The sequence below is a fragment of the Macaca nemestrina genome, chromosome 1 (assembly GCF_043159975.1).
Source record: "Macaca nemestrina isolate mMacNem1 chromosome 1, mMacNem.hap1, whole genome shotgun sequence".
NCBI lineage: Eukaryota > Metazoa > Chordata > Mammalia > Primates > Cercopithecidae > Macaca > Macaca nemestrina.
In genome coordinates, this window is record NC_092125.1 from 47467833 (window position 1) to 47486278 (window position 18446).

At 34.8% G+C, this 18446-nt stretch overlaps 1 long non-coding RNA gene across 2 annotated transcripts in view; it reads left to right on the forward strand.

Moving 5' to 3' along the window:
* LOC139357981 (uncharacterized) overlaps nucleotides 1–18446 on the forward strand; it is a 36280-nt gene that overhangs the window by 1306 nt on the left and 16528 nt on the right. For both annotated transcript variants that reach the window (XR_011612144.1, XR_011612145.1), the window contains 2 exons: nucleotides 6224–6275; nucleotides 8688–8749. This is a non-coding gene — a long non-coding RNA (uncharacterized lncRNA). The remainder of the gene's footprint in view (nucleotides 1–6223; nucleotides 6276–8687; nucleotides 8750–18446) is intronic.

An 18446-nucleotide genomic window follows, 5' to 3' on the forward strand; every position in this document is an offset into this window, starting at 1 on the left:
TTATCCTTAATGTCTGTTGTGTTTGGCAAATATGACATATGTAGTAGTCAGATACATTAGCAAAAAGTTCCACACTTTCTCTCTTTACTTTATTTTCTTAATAGCTACAAAGCTGTCTCTGTGGTTGAATTCCTGACAGATGGGCATCGATAAACTCTATGTTCTCCCTATATCGATATATTTCAAAGTTTTAGAAAAGTATTTCAATCTTATTAAAATGTTAATACTATTTAAGTACCGTGTACTTTTTATAATGCTGAAAGTGTTTAGAACTTTTCCCTCCATGTGTTAGTGTTTGTTAGGTTTGCTGCTTTACTAACATGTGCAAATTCAGATTATAATTTATACCTAATTGTAATATGCCAACTACAACAGCAACAAAAAAACACGCATACTCTTTCGTTTCCACATACATTCTATGCTTGAAATATTTTTTAACTTTTTTTTATTTTTTTGATTAAATTTTGCCCTATAAATAAATATTTCATATCATCCAGATGTTATTTCAAATCTCACTATGTTTAGCTCACTCTTGTGTTCAAATGTCACTCTATTAGATCTTCTCTTATAAAACATCAAAAATATTATTTGTTTTGGAGGATACAGTTTAAAATGAGTTCTTTCAAATATACTCACACAAAAATGTATTACTATTCATACAATATTTAATCTTGCAATTATATTTGAATGTTTTTTCATAGATGCTATTAGTTTGAACTTTAGTATTTTGGACACAGAAAAGGAATTTATTTCTACAGCTTTATTAAAATATATAATATATATAACATTGTAAAAGTGATACAGTGATTTAAAAGGCATTTTTGGGAAATGAGTGAATTATATCTATACTATAATTATATCAATGCTATAAATACCTTATAGAAAAGAGCTATTTCAGACACACCCAATCTTAATATCCAGTATTCTGGGAGTATTTCCTTACTCACTTAACCTAAGTTGAGCACCCTTCCATTACTGCAGTTACCAGACTTCATTTCCATTACTTTGTTAATTATTTGTATCCCCAGTAAGATTGTTAACTTTTTGTGTGATGTTCTTAGGTATAATTCATCATTTGCTTCCGGCTTACAAAATACCTGGAATATAAGAGATAGTATTTTTTGTTGAATTGAATTGAAATATCCACCATGTCTGTTATAGTGACTTGCATATAGTTTATTTAAAATGTGTCTCACTGCCAAGGAAATTAAGCTACATACTTTCATTGTACTGTCTTATCTTGAATACTTGTAGAAAATTACTTTATGTAGTATTAATGTCACAGACGCTATAATTTTTGGATAAATTTTATTTTTAAGTTTAAAGAAAAATATTTACTAAAAGATTAAATTGACTTTGGGAGGCTGAGGCAAGAGAATTGGTTCAGCCAAGGAGTTTGAGACAAGCCTGGACAATATAGGGTGATCCTGTCTCTATGAAAAAAAAAATAATAATAATAATAATAAAATTGAAAAAAACATATAAAAAGTATTTTAACGTATTTAAATGCATTTTCTCTAGGCTTAGTTTATTTGAAATTTTGCTAAAAAATATTTTTCTTCATATACGGACTAATAAACTTCTATTAAAATTATACCTATATAAGAGGGGGGAAAGTATTCAATTATTTTTTACTGGAATTAAAAAAAATATTTGAAACTGATGCTTTGATTTGTTCTATTTTTTGAAATCATAGGATTGAAGGGAAGAGGGATGGGGAGATGTAAAAAGGAGTCAAAATGTAACCAACTCCCTTAATGCCATGTATTTACATAATATAAATGGTATTGAAATAAGAATGTAATGTTAGATGCAAGTACATTACTATATGTCTGACATCATCTACATGTTATATATATATATATATTTTTTTGCTGTTAGAACAATTAAAAATAGATCATGGAGTAGTTCACTTGCTAGGAAATATTTTGAAATCAAAAGCCAAAAGAAAGTTGGGAGACTCTGAAAAGCCTCCAAGCAGAATCTCAAATGTGATAGATGGCATTTGTGGCTGGGAATATGTTAAAATATGTAGTTGGCATTCATTAAATTGTGATGCTTTTCTTACATAATAAAAATAAGATCATCGTAAACCCTGAGCTGAGTGAAATGCATTCTGAAGTGGCTCATCCATCTTTCCCATGGTAGAAGTGTATATAACTGGTTTCCTTTAACTACAATTTACCTGTCACAGGTAAATTGAAACTCTCTAAAATGTCCTTGAAACACTCGAACATTTACCTCTATGGGACTCTGAGAGGGGATTATGGTTCAATTCTTAATAATTGCATTGTTGCTATCTATATTTCAGTAATGCTGGCTTCGATAGCTAGGTGAGGAGAGTTATCCCCAGGTGAAATTGTTCTTAGTAAAATCTGTGTCAGCATCAGTGCACTACTGAATATTGCTGTCTCAGTTTAACACACCACAGCATTTGTGGGATATGATGCAGTTATCTCAGTCACATATTTCTTAACAATGGGGAGGAAATGAAAGGTGATGACAGCACGAAGAGGCTTATAAGTGTAAGTAATGGAGGAGATTTAAATGCAAGGAACACTGTAAATGAAATACTAATCACAAGCTACCAGTGATAAATATTCTTTTTTGGTTATTATCTTTTTCTAAATGAAGCTACTTGTATTGAGTAGTACTGTTCACATTTTACTTCTTTGATCCCACACTTGTGTCTTAGCAATCAAATTAGTAAGGTCCTGATGCTTTGTTTCCAATTAGTTTGAAACTTTTTATATTCCTAGAAATCTTGTTCATATCATTCCACAAGGGGCTTGTTTATCTTATCCTAAAACAAGTTGAAACCATCTTACTATTGTTTTTTAAAAAAATTATTTATAGAGCTAAACTATTCATATGTCTTCCAATCAGCATATATTAAACCTTTATGTAATGGGAACAAAGAGGATATAATAAACCAATGTATCTAATTTCTATCACATTCATTCCAGATTAACAAAAGTTAAATTTGCTTTTAACAGTGTGATTCATCTTAATTGTTCTCAAAAATTAGTATTTAAGTAATCTCTAGATTCTTCCTTTGCCACTTCTTAGATATCATATGACATAGGAGAATCATTTATTTTTCAATTTATTTCTGTAGTTACATGTGGGCAAGAAATTATGACTAGCAAAATTAGCACTATGTGTATCACTATTCTTATTTTAGAGCTTCGTGGTAATCACCTGTATAAAGTACGGCTTCTCAAGTCTGGGAACAAAAAATATATATATAATTAAAGGAAGCAATAATTTAAGAACAGCTAATGTTAGGACACAGACATGGATACTCAAAATGTGGCACTTTGACACGCTAAACAGAAGACCCTCAAGGTCTGTCTGACCTACTCTCCACCATTCCTGTCTCTCAATCCATTGTCTCTCCCAAAGCACAGGATGAAGTTTTTCTGGAAGTTTTCTTATCTACCTAAAGTCTGAAACTGCCAAAGAAGAGAACAATTACCTCTTGTCTCTTCCTTGAGTTTTTATTAGTTGAACTTATGTTGCAGATTAGACTGAAGACTATCAACAAACTTGGACAAATTTTTGTCACTAGTTGCTGTCTGCTCTCTGTGCCCTACAAATATCGTCCTGGTTCATCATATGTTCTTTAAGTCCATTGAATTATTTTAATAATCCTTTACTATACTATCCCCTTAAAATCATCCACATTTCCTTATATTCTTTTCCCCAAGAATAAAGGTATATAAGCATCAGTATGGATATTGAACAACCACTTTGTGACTTTCCCACGTGCATGCTAATAAATTTGTATGTATTTCTTCTATTAATCTGCCATTTGTATGTTTATTTTTCAAGAAAACTTCAGAGGGCAAAAACGTTTTCCCTTGGCCCCTACACTTTATTTGCTTTTGGTCTAAGCCCGGCCAAGGACAATCCATGAAACATTGCCCAAGAATCCCCAATGTGGTCCAGAAGAGGAATACCACAGGCAATTCAGCTAAATAGCTTCCTACTTATGGGAAGTTTTATTTTCAAGCCTGAGGGTCAGGTTCTCCTTTCCTTTGCTATGTGTTCTTCATAACTTAGCACTTAATACTTCCCCTTGCAGGATTGCCTATGAGTATAGCTTATTTTAAACTGTTCACGATATATAAGGCATTTTTGTATTTCTCCATCATGGCTATGAAACTGCTCTTGAGTGGAAATCACTATTGTCCCTCTGCTCAGAATCATTTTGAAAACATTCCTCTAGTTCTTAATCATTCATACCAAGCACATTTCTCTGATTAAATCTTAGTCACTTATTGGATATTTTCCCATTGATTTCCCCCAGCTGCTGTCTTTGCAAGAACCTTAATTTTTATTTACATATTTAAGATTAAAGATGCATAAATAGAAATTTACTATTCAATATGCTCTAGAATTTGGGGAAGGTGGCCAAGTAGGAAGCATTAGGAATGTCTCTTCCTACCTAGCCAACTGCATTGGCAGAGTCTGTCTGTTGTAACTTTTTAGATTCTGGAGTCTATTGAAGACTTGCAAATTTCAAGGGAGGGCTCGGATTATAAATTGCAGTTAATGTCAGTCCATATTATCTCGTAGCATAGGAGAAACTACCTATCTCCCTCTCTCAACCCTGTGAGAGGCAGTGGTCCATGTGTTCCTGGAGCAAATTACACAGCTGTGGGAGGCAGAGTAGGCAATAAGAACCTTGTCTTCCTAGTATCAGGGATTTATGTTCTAATTGCTACTTCTGATCTCAGAGGTGAGATAAAAAGTCAAATGGCTATTGTTGTTGCACCTTCCCCATAGTTGCAAGTCCGTTTCGCTCCAGCTGAAGTGACTCCAGTTGATCCTTTGCAACAAGAATTGGAGAGGTAGTGGGCAGGCCATTAATTCCTATGCATGTCAAAGTTTCTTGTCAGTAATTCTTCCAGAAGCAATGTCTTGAAACTTACTGCTGAGTGTGAATTTTAAAAATAATTAAAGCACATCAATTAGAATAGCTAAAATTCAAAAGACTGACCAATCAAATTTTGGCAAGTATGTGAGTAACTACAGCTGTCATCCCCTGCTCGTGGAAATGTAAAATGGGACAATCACTATGAGATGGTTTGGCAATTGAATAGGCACTTAGCAGAGTAATCAGCTATTTTCATTTTAGGTATTTACCCGAGAGAAATAAAAATGTACATCTATACAAAAACTTGTGTGATAGATACAGCTTTATTTGTAATAGCCAACAACTGGCAACAAACCAAAGTCCATCAGCAGATGAGTAGATACCAAAAGTGCAGCACATACAGTGGAATACTACTTAACAATAAAGAGGAATAAACTGTTGTCACATAACATTCATGAAACATACAATCATTACATTTAGTGAATAAAATCAAAGAAAGAAAGAAAATATTCTTCAGCCAAGGACTGAGGCCTCATTTGTGGCATTCTAAGCAGAGAAAGCTAGTTTCTAACACCACCCACTGAATATGACCTTTTGGTAAAGATTCACCCTATGCATGTTACCTTTACTGCCTGTACTTCTATTAAAGAAACTTGTTTGCTATCATATTTGTGTGTAGCCCCACCAGCAGTACAACGAGTTACCTAGCATCCCTGTAGCACAGATCTTTGCCAGCACTGGCATTATAGAAAAGGACAGGCAAAAGATTAAAGAAGGGTTTTAAATAAAAGGGGCCTGTCCAGTTTGACTTATCATTAAGTGCAGTACTAAACACAGAGTCCACCTGTTCTGAATTAATTGCTACCATTGAGGCTACATACCGTCTTAAAACTCATGATGGCTGAAAGATCAGGGGAATTCACTTTAATATCTACATACCATACCTAGTGCACCAAGATAAATTGCTTTAGAGGAGAAAGTTTCTTTCAGCCTCAACTATCACAATGGAATAGTATTGAGCTGGACTTTACTAACAAAGAAGACACTCGTGAGTACGCTGAAGCTCGTAGCATAAATGGAGATTTATGCTCCATTTTTGAAGCATAATAAGTCGGAAACACAGCAGTAGGTAAACTGGATTTGGGACTGTTTATGCTTATATAAGTGGAATCTGAAGTATTAGATTCTGGAAACTGTTAGTAGTATATAACTTTTATCTGCAAAATATGACACATAACCTCTGGAATTGCGTTAATATTGTGAGCAGTTTATAGTTTACTTTCGTTTAGTGTTTTTGTTTTCTTGTTTTGACCTATTTTTGTCTGAATCGTGTTTTGCCAGACACATCTGGTGGTATAGAACAGAATCAGCTCAGATAAACTTGAATGGAGAGGTAAGTGAACAAAAGTTGTAAGAATTCATCAAATTACAGCCAAAAGAGGGACAGAATTAAGTTTCCTCTGGGGACCTTTGCAGAGGTTCATTCCACTAGTGTCCTACAAGTAATATTGCCCCAGTTACTCAACTTCTCATTTCTAAATCTCTTAGTTTAAATTCTCAAAAGAGAGAATATAATTGACTTTATACCTTTAAAGCATGTTTTGTTTTTTTTTTTCTTGATCACCTTAATAGTCCAGAATAATGAACTCATCTTGGAGGGCAGGGTTAAATAATACAAATATTTAGATAGTAGGTATAGGATTGAGTTTCTTGGAATAAGACGTATACAATGCACACAACAATTCTGCCCAAATGTATAACTTTAAATATGCTGTTGGCTTATTCACTCAGATAGTACCATATGACTTTGCAATGATTGTACCCCAACTTCACAACACGGTCTCCAAAGATTGATGGTTAAAAAATAAAATAATAAGAGTCTCATGAGTATAGCATATTTCCCCTATTGTTCCACTCTTCATTCCTTGAAGAGAGGCAAATCTAGGACAATACTTTTAGGCATTTGATAAATATATTTTAAGGAAAAAGAGATAATGCAAAATAAAGAAAAGTGTATCAGAAAAATGTCTGCCTCTCCACTGACCCACCACAGCAGGCCTGATAGAGTCAACAATCTTATTCGCTGTGCTTGGTGAAATTTAGCCTAAGCAGTTAAGTGAAATTGATGAGCTGTGTTTAGACTTCATCTCTCACATCACAACTGTAATATCCCTAGGCCACTGGTCAATCAATGGAGAGGCTAGGGAAGAAGTATGAATGACATTCTGTTCTAATTTGGTTTAAATAGAATGATATTTGGACATATTTTTTCAAAGTTTTTTATATAAATTGTTTAGGCGATGTTGTCTCTCAATTTCCTATTTTTTTTTTTTTTCTGTTCATTTCAACCTGTTCTGTCAATGTGGCCTTTCTCCAATATGTTTCCAAAATTTCCTGGATGAATGATTTTTTAAAAAGCTATAAAGAAACACTTTGCAAGGACTAAATAATCAGATATTTGAATAAAGTGTGCACCTGAAAAGAATGTGGCAGAAAAGTGGTGAATTTAGAAAGGCTTTATTTCATGTGATGTATTAATATAGCAGCCATAATTGTGAAAATTCACAATTTGCAAGCAACTTATTTACCACTGTTAGTACACCTTATTTGATTGCCCAGTGCAGGCTAGGGTTTAACCACAGGTTAAACACGGATTAGTTCCCCCTGTGGTTAGACCCTAGATTGCCTGCACTATTCATGGAGGCTGAAGAATCAGTTGCGTGTTACAAAAACAACATTCTCTGAATTCATTCCTTTTCAGCTCCTATTTTCTCTTATTTACCCTCTCTACCTTCCACCACAGTTTCTCCAGCTTAGACTTCAAAGTATTTCCAGGGCCGATTGACTTCCTCACTCACTGCTTGGGTTACTTCTGCTTACATTTGACAACACACTTTAATGATGTTTATCTTCTTCAGATCTAGAAATCCATTGTCCACTGTTGGCTTTGTGCTGATTTTGCTACTAATAGTTTATATTTGCTCTCTTCATTTATTGTCATTTTGATGAAATCTCAAGAGGGAAGGGGGAAAAGTTAATGTATTAGGTGCAATGTCTTTATACATTACCTCCAATAAAGATTTGTGAAATTTAATTTTGGTCTAACAAAACTAGCTACACCCATGAAATTTTTAAAAAATGTATATATCACATAAAGCAGTGCTGTAAACTGTTAAAGCATATATTCTACTAATGTTACATTCTCTTTTAAAGTTGTATATTTCAGTTTACTTTCAGGATGGTGCAACTTTTAAAAACAAATAGCAAGACAATATTGTGCAAAATGAACACAAGAGAAAATGTTCTCCTTTTGGAGTTTTATTAAAATATTTTATACATACTCTAGCAATCTATAATTAATCCTTGATTAAGTCTGTCCTTTCAAAAAGGATATTCTAGCTAACAACTTTCCCAGTCAGATTAAAGCAGTGAAGGTGAAGTGAAAGAGAGTAATAAAAGATGCAAGCCTTTGAACTGAAATCTCAAATGGGAACATCTTTATTCTCTCTTCAATATTCTTTCTAATATTTTTCATTGCTAAAATAAGGCAAAACAAGTACATGCAAAGAGCTAGGCATTTTGGCAAGGGAATTTAGAACAAAACACAGTGCATACCTTTTATAATTCTCAAAGCTTTTCAGAAAAAGTCCACTAGTTATATTACTTTGCAAATGTTTAATTTTGAATATTAACTTCCTAATCTATAATGTTTCAAGCACAAAACATGTATTTACATACATTCACATAAACTAAATATTTTAAAGCCACCAGAATTAACTCTCTATTCCATTTTCATAAAATAAAGGGAAGAGGAAGCCACTGCAGATTCAATATTCCCAATTTTGAAAATGCAAGAGGAATACAAATGTAAGTTTGCCTAAGGCTATTATTGTGTAGATAATGAGTATCTCCCAGTACCGTGTATTTCATAATAGTTTAGAGTTTTAAAAGCACAAAAGTGGGATGTTTGAGAACTGAAGATTTATCTACTCTTGCCTGAATACATATGGGATTTAGCTTTTAGTTTTCATTCAATCTCGTTAACCTGTTCTTGTTTACTGTAAGTCTGTTATTATGTTCTGCATTGAGCCTTTCTTTTATAAATGGCTTATATGCATTGCATGGCATGTTAGTCAGTCTCACTGAATAATAAATGCTCATTAAAGAAGCATTAAATATAGAAAAACAAAAACTGTAATTCCAAAATTCTATTCTGCCAACAACTGCTTATTCATTCCTCAAACCTCCTTTTCAATACTTATACCTAAAAAACTCTCTGTTTTTTTACAGAATAATTTTATTTGTAGTTATATAATATATCAGCTCTTTTTCCATTTCCTTTTCTTTTCCGCTTTGGTGAGTAGAAAGGAAAACTACTAATACATTAGAATAATAGACTTTTAAAGTTAATACTTGATTTTTTACCTTCTTTCTAACTTCAAACACAGACACACACACGCACGCACACACACACACACACACAAGGATAAACATTTGTACGTACAAGGAATCAGGAGAAACATCAGATGTGAGCTGCTGGAAGTGCTAGATTTATAGCTCTGTGAGTACACAAGTAGGTAAAGATAATTAGATATTTGTCTTCTAAAAGAAACAAATAATAAAAAGTCTACAAAAGAGGCAGAAGTCATAGTCAGGAGTTACACAGGTGACATACAGAAGTCCTGTTTTTAAACAGGACCTATAAAAAAGTCTGATAAAATGAGACCTAAAGCTACAGATTAAATGAACCAGCAGGTTTAGGAAAAGAGAGACAGAGTCTCAAACACAACAGCCAAATGATGGCACACTTCTAGTTACTGCCTGAGCTGTTATTGCTGTGTTTGAATCTGTCATTCAAAATTAATGTACTGGAAACTTAATTCTCAATGCAACGTTGTTGAGAGGTAGGACTTTTAGGAGGTGATTAGGTCATTAGGGCTTTGCTCTTATGAATGGAATCATGCCATTATCATGAGAGTGAATGAGTTATCATGGAACTGGTTTCCTGATAACAGGATGAATTTATCCCCTTTTCCTGTTGCCCTTTTTTCATACTCTTCTCCCTCAGCCTTTTGCCCTAGGATAATGCAACAAAAAGCAAAAAGGCCCTCACCAATGCTGGCATCTTGATACTAGACTTCCCATCCTCCAGAACCATAAGAAACATACATACACACACACACACACACACACACACACACACACACACACACACATTTCTCCATTGTGATTACGATGTCAGGAGTATTCTGTTATAGCCACACAAAGCAGACTAAGACAGTTATATTCCTATTATTAACCATGGTAGAAGTCCAAACTCCCAATATAAAAGGAGATTCTGTCCTGGGTGTATGGGGACTGGAGGAAAATCTGAAAACTGCTAGAAATGCAATGGATATAAACTAACTGAAAGTGAATCAGCAAACTCTGTTTCAAAAGCTTGGAGAAGAAAATGCTAAAAACATAACAACAAAAACTAAATAATAGAAAAAATGCTCCCATTACAAATAAAAATAATAAAATATAACTAACAAATTTTAAAAGATGTATTTTCAGCTGCTCAATGATATAAATAAGTGAAAAATATTCATAAAAAGAAAAAAGCTATAAGGAAAACAGGCAGAAATATGTCAAAAGTAAAATGGCACAGTGTAGAAATACAAACATTGTAAATTAAAAATAAAATCATTAAAATTTAAAAAGGACAAAAAGTAATTTATAAAACTTAAGAATTTACATTAAAAGCACAGAAAAACAAAAACAAATATGTGAATGGGAATTAAAAGAAATAAAATATCGGCTGGCTCACTAAATAGTGTAAATAATATCTAACAGTAATTGCAGAAAATAAATTTGAGTTTTCAAGAATTAATATTTAGTGTTATGATGGTTGAGAATTTTTCAGAATTAAAGTTCTCATGTTAAAAATGAAACTAAAAAACAAGCAAGATGAATTAAAACAAATCTCTGTGACACATTAGGGTGAATATCTAATTTAGATAGAAAATTTAGAAATTAAAATATAAGGGGCAAATTTAGATTACCCACAAACAAATTGCCTTTAGTCTGTCTAAAGTTCTTATTAACAAGAAAAAAAAATAGCAGCAAAAGGTAGTAAAACATTCTAAGTACTGAGAAAAAATAACACACAGTCTTAAATATCATGGCTAGAAATATCATTATCCCATGCAAATCAATAAAAATCAACAATATTGAAAATAGAAATGAAATACAAACAAAATATATGCTTGGATGCTAAAAAGGTTCAATATTTAGAGATTAATTTATTAAATAAGGTGCATTTATTAAATATTAATACTGAATGTGAGACACTGATTTTACTCAGCAAACAGCCATTTCTTTTTCACTCCTGCCTAGAGTCTGATCTGTTCAGAAAGCAGACAGCAGTTGTTAGATCTCAAGGAAACTAGGCTTCTTTCACAACTCCCAGACATGCATTCTAATTGGTCCAAATCACTGCAATTATTCTATTCATCCTTCTCTCTAAAACATGTAGGAGTGGGCATGAGGAATATTTCTGGCTAATTAGCTATAAAGTCAAGTCTGATAAAGAAATTCTGAAAATCAGAGACTTGCAAAAACAAACTCTTCTCTTCTATTGTTGTTATTACTGCCTTCTGATCTTACATACAGTTCTGTGAAGGTGTAATATTGGAGCTGAAGTAGCCATCCTGACACCATGAGGAGAAGTTTGAGATGAACATTCCCACAGCTCTGATGTTTTACTAAAAAAATTTGGCTGTATGAATGTCTTCTTTTGAGAAATGTCTGTTCATATCCTTTGCCCACTTTTTGATGGGGTTGTTTGTTTTTTTCTTGTAAATTTGTTTGAGTTATTTGTAGGTTCTGGATATTAGCCCTTTGTCTGATGAGTAGATTGCAACAGTTTTCTCCCATTCTGTAGGTTGCCTGTTCACTCTGATGGTAGTTTCTTTTGCTGTGCAGAAGCTCTTTAGTTTAATTAGATCCCATTTGTCAATTTTGGCTTTTGTTGCCGTTGCTTTTGGTGATTTAGACATGAAGTCCTTGACCATGCCTATGTCCTGAATAGTATTACCTAGGTTTTCTTCTAGGGTTTTTATGGTATTAGGTCTAACATTTCAGTCTCTAATCATTCATACAGCCAACAGACACATGAAAAAATGCTCATCATCACTGGCCATCAGAGAAATGCAAATCAAAACCACAATGAGATACCATCTCACACCAGTTAGAATGGCAATCATTAAAAAGTCAGGAAACAACAGGTGCTGGAGAGGATGTGGAGAAATAGGAACACTTTTACACTGTTGGTGGGATTGTAAACTAGTTCAACCATTATGGAAAACAGTATGGCGATTCCTCAAGGATCTAGAACTAGAAGTACCATTTGACCCAGCCATCCCATTACTGGGTATATACCCAAAGGGTTATAAACCATGCTGCTATAAAGACACATGCACATGTATGTTCATTGCAGCACAATTCACAATAGCAAAGACTTGGAATCAACCCAAATGTACATCAGTGACAGACTGGATTAAGAAAATGTGGCACATATACACCATGGAATACTATGCAGCCATAAAAAAGGATGAGTTTCTGTCCTTTGTAGGGACATGGATGTAGCTGGAAATCATCATTCTCAGCAAACTATCGCAAGAACAGAAAACCAAACACTGCATGTTCTCACTCATAGGTGGGAACTGAACGATGAGATCACTTGGACTCGGGAAGGAGAACATCACACACCGGGGCCTATCATCGGGAGGGGGAGCGGGGGAGGGATTGCACTGGGAGTTATAACTGATGTAAATGAGGAGTTGATGGGTGCTGATGAGTTGATGGGTGCAGCACACCAACATGGCACAAGTATACATATGTAACAAACCTGCACGTTATGCACATGTACCCTAGAACTTAAAGTATAAAAAAAAAAAAAAAATTGGGAAAATTCAGCTCCAAACTTTAACCATCGAGAATTGTAGCAAACAGAAAATGAAAAATAAGATGAATCTACCTAAATCAAATTATTATGTGAGAATAATCTTATTAAATAAAAAACAGGAAAAGTTTAGTACACAAAATGCAATATATGAAGCATGGATAGTACGTGCATAAGAAAATCCTGTTGAAAATTCAAGTTAGGAATTCTTAAGACTCTTTCTCTTTCTTCCTGTCTATGTATTTCTCTTATTGCCAAATAGTTTATTCTTACAATAATACTGTATGAAGATTAATTCTTAAAATAGCTATTAGTGTAGACACTGTACTAATGGACAGAAAAAATATAATAATCTCAAGAGATTAACAAAACTACCCAAAAAATTAAATTCCTATCAACTATCAAAATAAAATACAAATATTAGTTTAGGGTAACATTTTGGAACACTTAAGGCACTTGCACTTAAGTCAGCAAAGAGATAAGAACATATATTATTGCTTCTATTAATGTTCACTATATACCCAATGTAATTTAAGAAACATGAAGTATGAGTTAGAAAGTAGAGTTAGAAAGGACGCTACAAAACTTCTCTTACTTGCCAATAATTCAATATTTGCATAAATAGTAATCCTGAATTTATAGAAAAAAACTAATAAAAGTAGTACAGTGTTTATTCATTATTTTGTTTTTGTTTTTGTTTTTAATTTTTATTATTATACTTTAAGTTCTGGGGTACATGTGCATAACGTGCAGGTTTGTTACACATGCAAACTTGTGCCACGTTGGTGTACTGCACCCATCAACTCGTCAGCACCCATCAACTCCTCATTTACATCAGGTGTAACTCCCAGTGCAATCCCTACCCCCCCCCCGCCCCTCCCCATAATAGGCCCCAGTGTGTGATGTTCCCCTTCCTGAGTCCAAGTGATCTCATTGTTCAGTTCCCACCTATGAGTGAGAACATGCGGTGTTTGGTTTTCTGTTCTTGTGATAGTTGGCTAAGAATGATGGTTTCCAGCTGCATCCATGTCCCTACAAAGGACACAAACTCATCCTTATTTATGTCTGCATAGTATTCCATGGTGTGTATGTGCCACATTTTCTTAATCCAGTCTGTCACTGATGTACATTTGGGTTGATTCCAAGTCTTTGCTATTGTGAATAGTGCCGCAATGAACATACATGTGCATGTGTCTTTATAGCAGCATGGTTTATAATCCTTTGGGTATATACCCAGTAATGGGATGGCTGGGTCAAATGGTACTTCTAGTTCTAGATCCTTGAGGAATCGCCATACTGTTTTCCATAATGGTTGAACTAGTTTACAATCCCACCAACAGTGTAAAAGTGTTCCTATTTCTCCACATCCTCTCCAGCACCTGTTGTTTCCTGACTTTTTAATGATTGCCATTCTAACTGGTGTGAGATGGTATCTCATTGTGGTTTTGATTTGCATTTCTCTGATGGCCAGTGATGATGAGCATTTTTTCATGTGCCTGTTGGCTGTATGAATGTCTTCTTTTGAGAAATGTCTGTTCATATCCCTTGCCCACTTTTTGATGGGGTTGTTTGTTTTTTTCTTGTAAATTTGTTTGAGTTCTTTGTAGGTTCTGGATATTAGCCCTTTGTCAGATGAATAGATTGCAAATATTTTCTCCCATTCTGTAGGTTGCCTGTACACTCTGATGGTAGTTTCTTTTGCTGTGCAGAAGCTCTTTAGTTTAATTAGATCCCATTTGTCAATTTTGGCATTTTTTGCCATTGCTTTTGGTGTTTTAGACATGAAGTCTTTGCCCATACCTATGTCATGAATGGTATTACCTAGGTTTTCTTCTAGGATTTTTATGATTTTAGGTCTAACATTTAAGTCTCTAATCCATCTTGAATTAATTTTCATATAAGGAGTAAGGAAAGGATCCAGTTTCAGCTTTCTACTTATGGCTAGCCAATTTTCCCAGCACCATTTATTAAAGAGGGAATCTTTTCCCCATTTTTTGTTTTTGTCAGGTTTGTCAAAGATCAGATGGCTGTAGATGTGTAGTATTATTTCTGAGGACTCTGTTCTATTCCACTGGTCTGTATCTCTGTTTTGATACCAGTACCATACTGTTTTGGTTACTGTAGCCTTGTAGTATAGTTTGAAGTCAGGTAGTGTGATGCCTCCAGCTTTGTTCTTCTGGCTTAAGATTGTCTTGGCAATGCAGGCTCTTTTGTGGTTCCATATGAACTTTAAAGCAGTTTTTTCCAATTCTGTGAAGAAAGTCATTTGTTGCTTGATGGGGATGGCATTGAATCTATAAATTACCTTGGGCAGTATGGCCATTTTCACAATATTGATTCTTCCTATCCATGAGCATGGTATGTTTTTCCATCTGTTTGTGTCTGCCTTTATTTCAGCAGTGGTTTGTAGTTCTCCTTGAAGAGGTCCTTTACATCCCTCGTAAGTTGTATTCCTAGGTATTTTATTCTCTTTGAAGCAATTGTGAATGGAAGTTCATTCATGATTTGGCTCTCTGTTTGTCTGTTACTGGTATATAAGAATACTTGTGATTTTTGCACTTAATTTTTTATCCTGTGACTTTGCTGAAGTTTCTTATCAGCTTAAGGAGATTTTGGGCTGAGACAATGGGGTTTGCTAAATATACAATCAGGTCATCTGCAAACAGGGACAATTGGACTTCTTCTTTTCCTAACTGAATACCCTTGATTTCTTTCTCTTGCCTGATTGCCCTAGCCAGAACTTCCAACACTATGTTGAATAGGAGTGGTGAGAGAGGGCATCCCTGTCTTGTGCCAGTTTTCAAAGGGAATGCCTCCAGTTTTTGCCCATTCAGTATGATATTGGCTGTGGTTTTGTCATAAATAGCTGTTATTATTTTGAGATACGTTCCATCAATACCGAATTTATTGAGAGTTTGTAGCATGAAGTGCTGTTGGATTTTGTCAAAGGCCTTTTCTGCATCTATTGAGATAATCATGTGTTTTTTGTCTCTGGTTCTGTTTATATGCTGGATTATGTTTATTGATTTGCATATGTTGAACCAGCCTTGCATCCCAGGGATGAAGCCCACTTGATCATGGTGGATAAGCTTTTTGATGTGCTGCTGGATTCGGTTTGTCAGTATTTTATTGAGGATTTTTGCATCGATGTTCATCAGAGACATTGGTCTAAAATTCTCTTTTTTGGTTGTACCTCTTCCAGGCTTTGGTATCAGGATGATGTTGGCCTCATAAAATGAGTTAGGGAGGATTCCCTCTTTTTCTATTGATTGGAATAGTTTCAGAAGGATTGGTACCAGCTCCTCCTTGTACCTCCCGTAGAATTCAGCTGTGAATCCATCTGGTCCTGGACTTTTTTTGGTTGGTAGGCTATTAATTATTGCCTCAATTTCAGAGCCTGCTATTGGTCTATTCAGGGATTCAACTTCTTCCTGGTTTAGTCCTGCGAGAGTGAAAGTGTCCAGGAAATTATCCATTTCTTCTAGGTTTTCTAATTTATTTGTGTAGAGGTGTTTATAGTATTCTCTGATGGTAGTTTGTATTTCTGTGGGGTCAGTGGTGATATCCCATTTATCATTTTTTATTGCATCTATTTGATTCTTCTCTCTTTTCTTCTTTATTAGTCTTGCTAGCAGTCTATCATTTTTGTTGATCTTTTCAGAAAACCAACTCCTGGATTCATTGATTTTTTGGAGGGTTTTTTGTGTCTCTATCTCCTTCAGTTCTGCTCTGAGTTTAGTTATTTCTTGCCTTCTGCTAGCTTTTGAATGTGTTTGCTCTTGCTTCTCCAGTTCTTTTAATTGTGATGTTAGAGTGTCAATTTTAGATCTTTCCAGCTTTCTCTTGTGGGCATTTAGTGCTATAAATTTCCCTCTACACACTGCTTTAAATGTGTCCCAGAGATTCTGGTATGTTGTATCTTTGTTCTCATTGGTTTCAAAGAACATCTTTACTTCTGCCTTCATTTCGTTATGTACCCAGTAGTCATTCAGGAGCAGGTTGTTCATTTTCCATGTAGTTGAGCGGTTTTGATTGAGTTTCTTAGTCCTGAGTTCTAGCTTAATTGTACTGTGGTCTGAGAGACAGTTTGCTATAATTTCTGTTCTTGTACATTTGCTGAGGAGTGCTTTACTTCCAATTATGTGGTCAGTTTTGGAATAAGTGTGATGTGGTGCTGAGAAGAATGTATATTCTGTTGATGTGGGGTGGAGAGTTCTGTAGATGTCTATTGGGTTTGCTTGGTGCAGAGATGAGTTCAATTCCTGGATATCCTTGTTAACTTTCTGTCACATTGATCTGTCTAATTTTGACAGTGGGGTGTTAAAGTCTCCCATTATTATTGTATGGGAATCTAAGTCTCTTTGTAAGTCTCTAAGGACTTGCTTTATGAATCTGGGTGCTCCTGTATTGAGTGCATATATATTTAGGATAGTTAGCTCTTCCTGTTGAATTGATCACTTTACCATTATGTAATGGTCTTCTTTGTCTCTTTTGATCATTGATGCTTTAAAGTCTGTTTTATCAGAGACTAGGATTGCAACTCCTGCCTTTTTTGTTCTCCATTTGCTTGGTCAATCTTCCTCCATCCCTTTATTTTGAGCCTATGTGTGTCTCTGCATGTGAGATGAGTCTCCTGAATACAGCAATCCGATAGGTATTGACTCTTTATCCAATTTGCCAGTCTGTGTCTTTTAATTGGACCATTTAGTCCATTTACATTTAAGGTTAATATTGTTATGTGTGAACTTGATCCTGTCATTAAGATATTAACTGGTTATTTTGCTCGTTAGTTGATGCAGTTTCTTCTTAGCATAGATGGTCTTTATATTTTGGCATGTTTTTGCAATGGCTGGTACCAGTTGTTCCTTTACATGTTTAGTGCTTCCTTCAGGGTCTTTTGTAAGGCAGGCCTGGTGGTGACAAAATCTCTAAGCATTTGCTTATCTGTAAAGGATTTTATTTCTCCTTCACTTATGAAACTTAGTTTGGCTGGATATGAAATTCTGGGTTTAAAATTCTTTTCTTTAAGAATGTTGAATATTGGCCCCCACTCTCTTCTGGCTTGTAGAGTTTCTGCCGAGAGATCTGCTGTTAGTCTGATGGGCTTCCCTTTGTGGGTAACCCGACCTTTCTCTCTGGCTGCCCTTAACAGTTTTTCCTTATTTTCATCTTTGGTGAATCTGACAATTATGTGTCTTGGAGTTGCTCTTCTCGAGGAGTATCTTTGTGGTGTTCTCTGTATTTCCTGAATTTGAATGTTGGCCTGCCTTACTAGGATGGGGAAATTCTCCTGGATGATATCCTGAAGAGTGTTTTCCAACTTGGTTCCATTTTCCCCCTCACTTTCAGGCACCCCAATCAGATGTAGATTTGGTCTTTTCACATAATCCCATACTTCTTGAAGGCTTTGTTCATTTCTTTTTCTTCTTTTTTCTTTAGACATCTCTTCTTGCTTCATTTCATTCATTTGATCCTCAATTGCTGATACTCTTTCTTCCAGTTGATCGAGTCAGTTACTGAAGCTCGTGCATTTGTCATGTATTTCTCGTGTCATGGTTTTTATCTCTGTCAGTTCATTTATGGCCTTCTCTGCATCGATTATTCTAGTTATCCATTCTT